The sequence below is a fragment of the Benincasa hispida genome, unplaced genomic scaffold (assembly GCF_009727055.1).
Source record: "Benincasa hispida cultivar B227 unplaced genomic scaffold, ASM972705v1 Contig387, whole genome shotgun sequence".
Lineage (NCBI taxonomy): Eukaryota > Viridiplantae > Streptophyta > Magnoliopsida > Cucurbitales > Cucurbitaceae > Benincasa > Benincasa hispida.
Genome location: NW_024064829.1, coordinates 327,806 through 337,212, shown reverse-complemented (window position 1 = coordinate 337,212; position 9,407 = coordinate 327,806).

Sequence of the window (9,407 nt, the reverse complement as noted above, 5' to 3'; positions counted from 1 at the left end):
AGCACACCAGAAGACACGGAACAACTTATTACACACCCTTACCTGACCCCACTCGGCACAACCAACTCAACTCGATATCCCAACCCACTACCCGATGAGTCAAACCCAACTAACGCGACACACCTGACCACGCCTCTCTCCCAAATCCACACTCAAAAAATAGATGATCCCACAACTCCACACCTCCCCCACACAAAAGACACTCCCCCCCCCCCCTTTGACAACACACCTCAGCTCCTCAACCAATCCCACATACCCAACCTGTCCCTCACAACTAACCATGCACAAAAGTAGTGACGCGAAATACCACCCCCATACCACAAAAGACCTACTCAAGACACCCTAGGACACCGAGGGTGCAAACTCTCCCACGCACTAGCGATAGAAAACCGACCATTAGCACCCAGCACCCAAACCCAATAATCTTGCCCTATCACCATAGGCCCTACTGCCTGAATAAGACCCTAGATCTCAAGCAACTCCCATGACACTGTAGGCCACCTCCAACCTCCCTCACCATCCATAAACTCCAACAATCGCTCCTCAAGGATCCCACCAAACAAAACATGACCTTTCATCGCCCACCATCAAACGAACCAGATGTTTGAATCTATCCCTACAACGCAAGATAGCCCTCAAGCACCAAAACCTCCCACCTCACATTGAACAGCCCACAAAGATCGCCCACGCAAAACATACACTTCCACTATGCCACCCATAATGAGCTCGATTTAATTAAAAGAAGCCAGATCAGCTTCATAATAGCAGCCTTATTCCATGAAGCCACATGTTTCACACCCAACCCCTCTCACCCTGACTCTCTGCAATGCCTATCCATAAATAACTACACAACAGACGATCAACCTCATGAGTTAACGCGCAGGCAACATGAAGATGCTACACCAAAACACTTGAAAGGACTGTAAGATGGACCTGATAAGCTACAACCTCCTAGTAAAAGAAAGGGACCGAGCTGCGTAGCTTCTAATACGAGTTGTAATCCTCTATATCAAAGGCGCACAACCCATAGCCCACAACCGACCAGGCAATAAAGGTAACCCTAGAAACCTAATAGGTAGAATCCCATAAAAGTAACAAGCTCCCTCGCCTCACTGGACTCCACACCTGCAACAAACATGGAACTCTTTCCAATATTCGCAACTAACCCAGACAGCTCTGCAAACTCTGCAAGTACCTACCTCACAAACTCTAAAGAACCCCTCTCAGCTGCACAGAAAATCATCAAATCATCTACAAAAGCCAAATGAGTCTAGCTCACATGCTCACACCGATCATGGAACCTAAAGCACACAGGAGGCTTATTTAACAACCTAGACAGGACCTCCATCACCATCACAAACAAAAATGGAGACAATGGATCCTCCTGCCTCAACCCTTTCCTAGCAGGGAAAAACCCCTCAAGGGAACCATTAATCATCATAGAGAACGTAGGCGAAGTAACACAAGCCCTCACCCAACTAACAAACTGAAGAGATATACCTATAGCAAGCAACACACCAAACAGAAAATCCCAATTGACCGAATCATACGCCTTCTGAAGATCAACCTTTAGCACACAACGTGACTTACCTTTGCCCATCATATAACACCCCACAAGCTCTTGACACAGTAAAATGTTATAAAAAAAACCGACCTACTAGGAACAAACGCAGACTGGTTACCACTAATGAAAGAAGGCAACCACAACTACAATATTTCAACTAGGACCCTCGAGATACACTTATACACAAAATTACAACAAGAAATAGGACGAAAGTCTTCTATACGATCAGCTTCTTGCCTCTTTGGGATAAGAGTAATAGCAGTAGAGTTAACTCCACCAAGTAGATAACAGGACTCAAAAAAATTCAGAACAGCATCACAAAAATCATCCCTAACCACACTTTAAGCAGCTCTATAAAAATCCACCAAAAACCCGTCAGGCCTAGGAGCCTTCCCAGACTTCATCGAGAATAAAGCCTTCTGAATCTCATCCCGACTCACTGGGCGACCAAGCGCCTCTACCCCCTCCGTGGACTAGCTGAACTACACAATATCCTCAATCCGAACAGTAAAATCCATATACCTCACACGCTAAAACCCCAAACTACCACGAAAGAAATCCACTGCCACCCCCCAACACTCTGTCATGCATTGTCTGGCGAGTCCCACTAGCATCCACAACTGAGAATAAACCACTGCAATTATGGCGAGAGCAAACACAATGATGAAAAAATGTCGTGTTCATATCACTTAACTCTAGCCACCTCACCTTAGCCTTCTGCCGGAGCGACCTCCTCCAATCTAGCCAATGACCAGAACACCACAGTGGCCCAAGCTACCTCCGCACACATCGACTCTAAGAAAGGATCCCTCTCCAACTTGGCTTGAGCAACCTCTATAACATGTCTAGCAACATGCACCTCATAAGATAACAGAGAGATACGCCTACCAAACGAGGCACCTAGAACCCCGTTCACTACCTTCAAATTACCAACAAAGCTAACCATAGGGGACACATACCTAGACCTTCTCCACGTTGACCTGATAGTATCAATAAAACCATCTGCCTCTACACAATACATAAAATAGTGAAACGTAGGAAGCGGCCTACTCCTCGTCTCCCCTGTGGAAACCAAAAGAAGGCTATGATCAGAAATCCTCCACTGCCCAACCCTAACCTTAAATACGAAAAAGTCACCTTCCACGCCTCATTAGTCAAGTAGCGATCCAACCGACGTAAGATACCATTCCCCTAAACTTTACTAGTCCAAGTAAACCAGTTACCTATCACACGCATCTTAACCAGACCCGCCTCCAACAACGCCCCATCAAACTCCTCCATCTCCCTCAAGCTAGGGCAACCACCAAGATCCTCCGAACTACTACAAATAGCATTAAAATCACTCATAACAACTCTAGGAAGCTGCCACGAGGCACACACATCAATCAACTAGGTCCACAAGTTCCACCTATCACTCACGTGATTAGAGGCATACACAACACCAATATGTACCCTAGCACTAGATACAATATCCACGAAGGTTCTAGAAATGAACTGATCCCCACTGACATCTAGAATAAAATCATAGACACTCTACCGCCTCATCACCCAGATCCTCCCAACACCCCTCACACCATAGCTACTCACACAACTCCAAGCATCACCAAACCTACCCACCACCATACCAAAGTTCTCACGATGAACCCTTGTCTCAAACAAACAGCAGAAAGTAACAGAGGAGGAAGACAGAAAATCCGCCACCACCCAACACTTGACAGGGTCATTCAACCCCTTAATATTCCAAGAACACCAGATCATGAAACTTGCAAGAAACCACACCTACCATCTCCCACTGGGCTTTTGCCTGAACTCCCAAACATCCCATCCAAAACAGACCACGGATCAGGATCAAACTGCACTAATGCCAATGCCAACAAGTCTCCCTCCCCCTCCCCCCCTCCCATAATCCCAGGGGAGCCATAAACAATCACTCAGTACGTCAAACTGATTACGATCATCAACATGCTTAACAAACCCCGTAATCCCAAGGGAGTCATAAACTAATTTACTCCTCAAGGGCACTGATCCCGGTGACCCACTACCACCCCTATGTTCTACACCTCCTCTATCACGCAGACGTTGGCTAACCATAGTAAACTTGTCATCACACCCTACACTCCTATTCCGAACCACCAGGCTAACTCTCTTCCCACCAATACTCAACTCTTAACCCTTTCTTACACTCTCAAGGCCACCCTTCTCCCCCAAACACCCCTTATTAACCGCCACAATACTCAAATCTTGACCCTTTGCCACACCTTGTTTCTCACACATAGCTCCAATATGCTCAAAGAGCTAGAACAAGCACACTTACGAGGCTTCACTCATACACTACTGGAATAATAAACTCCTGACCCCGTATCTTAATAGTGACTGAAGGGGGCAATAACGAATCACCATCCACCTGAACACTAACTCTTGCATACGATAATTGACGTCGCTCTCTATGCAACATCAAAAGAAACAGGCTTACCCACGACACTAGCCAACACTGCTAAACATCTATCTATCCACAATTCCAAGGGAACACATTTCAGTGTAATCCAAATAGGAACAAAATAAAAAAAAAAAAAAAAAAGGTTTCAGGAATAATACTTGGTGACCACTATCGTAATAAGATGGACTTGCCACCCAAGTGCCACAGACAATTCTCCAGCACCCATTCCCATGACTCTGCCTTTTTAAAATTTAAAGATAATCAATCTATTCACCAGCAAGGTAATAGTTGGCATCTGTACTCATCCCCAAATTCTCTGAATAAGGCGACAAAAAACAGAATATGGGAGTTTTGCATCCACAAACTAACCCACCAAATATTTCTCCCATAAACAAACATTCGCATCAATAACCACCTCACAAGCTCAACAATCACCATATCATTTTCAACCAATGGGGCGGGGGGGTGAGGGCAGAGGTAAACTCTAAATTTCCCCTCAAATTAGACCTAGACAGGGCCGCACACGAATTTTCCCTTTTCAAACCGGAACCAGATCCAGCAGAACCAAACCACTCCCCCATTGAATCTAACCAATTATTCTTTGAACCACACCCTCTAGCTGAACCGGCACTCCACTTTCATCGATAGAAACTTAACATTCAATGCTCCACATAAAACCAACTCGATTTACCTCCTCACAGTTCAGCTTCAGCCCCCCTGCGACCCCATCTCCAGCCCAACACCTCTCAGCCCATCGACCATAATACCCAAGCCATTCATCCCTTTCCCCTGTTCCCCCTTTTTAAGCCTACTCCCATATCGCAGCCCACTTAGCTTACTCCCATCAGGCCCACCCCCATCTCGTAGACCATCCAACACCTTAGCTACACTCACCCTAATTCCCTCAAGGCCCAACCCAGACACACCCCTCACAGCCTGGACTCCAACTCCACTAGAGCCTAAACTCCCTTACCCACCACCTAACCCAATACCCAGCCCACCCAAACCCCGGTTCTCCCTAACCCAATTTGATTCCAGTCCTAGGTTAGAGGACAGAGGCATCTTTATCCCTTCGAGCGTTGTCGGATCACCGACCGACAAACTCTTCAGCCCAACTCCGGCAACACTCATCGCACCAGACCCTTCACCCTCACCAGAACGACCATTAGACACCTCAAACTCCTTCACCTCCAAATGAGCAACCAATCTCAATTCAACCTCCGGTTTAAGAAGACGAAAGGGTTGTCGTGCCACACAAGTTCCATTCTTCTCCTTCAGTCTTAATGGCAATCGTTTACGCACCATCGTCCCAGATCCAAACCCGATTAGAACCACACCACAATGACACTCAACAACGGATCTCAATGAACCGATCCGCCGAATAATTCACCTTTAAATGCACTAGTACCCTAACGCAATGAATCGCTAAGGCCACCGATTAAAAACCAACAACCAAAACAGAAGCAAGATCGGATAAAAATCGGTAGCAGTTTGGTTGAAGATCGATGGTGGTTAGGGCACTCAAAGAGAAAGAGAGAGAGATATTGAGCTTGGGGCGGCGACTGAAGAAGGGGTTGATCGGATCGGTGGGTAGAGAAAAAGAACGTAAACAGAGACCGATGCGGCGGTAGGAGACAAAAACATAACCACTAATCAGACGCGAACGTACAACCACGTGCGTAGATCTAGCCGATTGGAACTGGAACGAGAGACCATTGGCACTGGGTTCCCATTTCATTTCATGTTTTTTTAAGAAGGAGATGAAGAATGTTTAAATATAAAAGAAATTAATTTTTCAAATCTGAAATTATTACAAACATTAGTTTCTTATCCAAAATTAATCCTTATAACGTTTAAAGGTTTAAAAAGAAATAAAAGTATTTCTTTTCTTTTTTCTCATGAGTGCGGTTTCTAGAACCACCTGCTCGAATGGATGGCGGCGCATGTGTGGGGAAGAGCACCAACTACCACTCTATCCACTTTTGCAAGTCCCTTGGAGAACTCTCATCGATAACTCTAAAAAAGAGTTATTATTCATAGCTTAATTTGGGCTCGTTATCGGATTTTATGCGTTTATTTTCCCTATTTTGTAGGTATAGAGCAATCAAGAGGTAGAATTGGAGATTTGGAGTCGATCAGAGTTAATTTGAAACAATTTGGAGTTGATTTGAGCATCCAAGCTTCAAAGGAGTTGAAAATACCAAATTGCCATCGAGTACCATCAAGTATTCTATATTTTTTATTAATGGCATCGAGTATAATTAACCATCGAGTAATCAAGTAAAAAGCTGTCGAGTAATTGAGTAAAATGTTATTGAGTAATCGAGCGTCGTGTAATGAGTAAAGAAGCATCGTGCATCGAGTATCGAGTTTTAGACAGAATGCTCAACATTGCAACGTTTTCCTTAGTGTCGTGGCCCTTTTTCTGTCAAGCATTGCAACACTGCGAAGATTCTATAAATACCTCTATTTAGTTTTAGGTCGAAATATGCTGAATTTTAGAGGCCGAAGTTAAACTTCATTCTTATTCCTTTCCCTTCACCATTTGGTATCTTTAGGTTAATTTTTCTTTTTATTTTGCATTGTAATCGACGGATTGGATGTGTATCTTGGATATGTCTATGAATTAAGAGATTACTCCTATCTAATTTCTGTAAGCAAAAGACCTATGTTTAATTTTTTGAAAGATTTCTAATTAATTTAATTGAATTGTTGTGAATCATTTGGGTGGATTTGATTTATTCTTAATGGAATTTTTATAAATTTATCTAACAAATTAATTTATCGAAATTCTTGTTTGTAAAATCATCGTAGCCTATGCATATATTGATTGATTTAGTTGTGCAAATTAGGATCGCATGTGTGAATTATAGACTTTTTTCTTACCAAATGCATGTATGACCTAATATAATCTTTTCCAAATAAATTATGCTATAAGATATAGCTTTTCGACTTGTAGTATGTCTCAATAATTGAACCCTTTCGTAATGCAATTCAATTTTAACTTGTATGTCGCTAAGAAGGAAGAGTTGTAAATTGAATTAGAGCTAATTTGGTTTAAAATCGAATTTGGCTAATTGGGCTATTAGATTTTCTAATAGGTTGAGGGGTTGAAAGATTTAGTGTAATTAATTGATGCCTAATGAAAGAAATTGCATAGAAAACTCTCTCTTGCTCTTGAAATTAGATAGACGCCTATTGTAGATTACATGTACTTTTTTATTTTTAATTTCACGCATATATCTCTTCCACACAAAACCCCCCACTTACCATTCTAGTTAGAAAATTAACTTAACGAAAAAAATCGCGCTTCCTTGGGAATCGACTCAAACTTACCACTGTTGCTACGTTTTAGTAGTGATAGGAGTAGTTCGTTATTCATAAATTTTCTTTTGATCAAGTGTGAAGCTTATTAACGGACGTAAGTTTTAGGCCTGTAAAAAATGGCGCCATTGTTGAAGGAACTCTTATTCAAGAGAATCGTTGAGTGGAAGCAAGATCGTTCCAAACCCAACTTGAAAGAATAAAGCATTTACAAACATACAACCACAATTATGCATCATCGAGTAAATTACAGCATGCTTTCAATTAAAAACAAAGGGAATCGAGTGACATACCTTTGAAGAACTCTTCTTCAAGTATTCCCTTGATTTACACCAGTCACACATCCACGAAAACTCGATCCAAAGCACCAACGCAACGAACAACCAGTGAATTCCATGAACTGTCTAATCCTTGAACCCAATCAAGTAAGACTCGATCCTTGACCCACAAATAGCAACACTCGACACTACCACTCGGTTGCCTTGGTATTCTTGGTATGAGAATCTAGGAGGTGTGGACTCTATGTGAATTTGGTAGAGGGAAGGAGGATGTATACGATCGAGTAAATGGGAGAATGAGACTATATCGTATAGAGTTGGATACTCAATCGTCTAGCAAACGAGAAGAAATCGTTTAGTAAACTCGCTACTCGTTCACTCTCTCAAAGGCTATCGTATAGACTTTTCTTTTCTCTCGATCGAATGTTATCCGCTTCTAAAAAATGAAAACAATTTTCACTTTATTCTTCAGTTATTAAAGCTAATAATAACTTCCCACTTCACGGTTAAAAGAGATACAAATAACCAACCAAACAATTATCTCATAATTGTTTTTATTATAAATAAATATAATAACTAATTGATCATATTATATTTATAACCTATAGTTTTAATATCACATCATATGTAATATTTAAAGCATGGTTCTTTTCTCCTTTATTTAATATAAATCATATTTATATTAATTCCTCCAATTAATGTATCTAATACATCAAATCAAATATATAACATATAATTGAATCAATTTAATTATATCATATATAATCAAATTTCCTCTTGTTAATTTGAACACTTCAAACTGACCCAAAAATTGATTCTCAACTTGAATCCATTGAGCTACCAAGGGGACCTTATGGACCTGTAGCTTGACTCCAACAGTACGTGAATAACTAACTAATTCTTTAATCACGATATCCACCATCCGTTAACAACTGGGCACTCCACTAAAAATCGATAATTACACTCTTCACACTACAGATATATTTCAATGTCCATTGGATATAACCAATCAACAGTACAATAACCCTTCAAAAGTTGCTCATAAGTACAGTTGGGCCAATTTATTATTTTGCCCATGAAGTTACATCTAACTCCTTAAGTACCACTGATTCATCTAATGAACAATACATCATAGTCCTACTATGAGTGAACACTTCTGTGCTATGAGAAGGTGTGGCGCCACATTATTCAAGCCCCGAAATCAGCTCTTTAAGGAGAAATCTATCTATTTACACCTGCTTCGAGGAAGGAGTGAATTCCGTCTTTTGTAGCTGAGTTTCCAACTCCCCAATCAGACGAATCCCCAAAGTGGTAGGTTTGAGCCGGTGATCTAGCCACTCGCACCCATGCAAATCAAAGAACCACTTTTATAGGCAGGAGTTCTCAACTCACTCAGGATTATGGTCATGTTACCTATGGTCATTCTAGTGAAATTAAAGTGTCTGTCATGAACGGCGTTATATAACGAGACTAAACATTTCGTGGTCTGATCTTATACAAACTCCTTTGTATAGGATACCCCCGCTCATATATCTCCACATGAATGATTATGATTAGACCATCTGTAGCACTTTACAACACTTGTAACATCTACAAAGCGGGTTGTATTCATAGTGTCACCAGGATAAGGTTTCCCTCCTTTATCCATATACTACAGACCATTTAGGTTATCACTTAAGGCATGATCCATTTGTATGTCTCCACATACATGCTTAAGTTATAACGATAACCATAGATCTTAGTTTATTGGTTTGTGGTTAATACAACTAAAATATCTCATATTTTATAGACAATAGTAAATAAA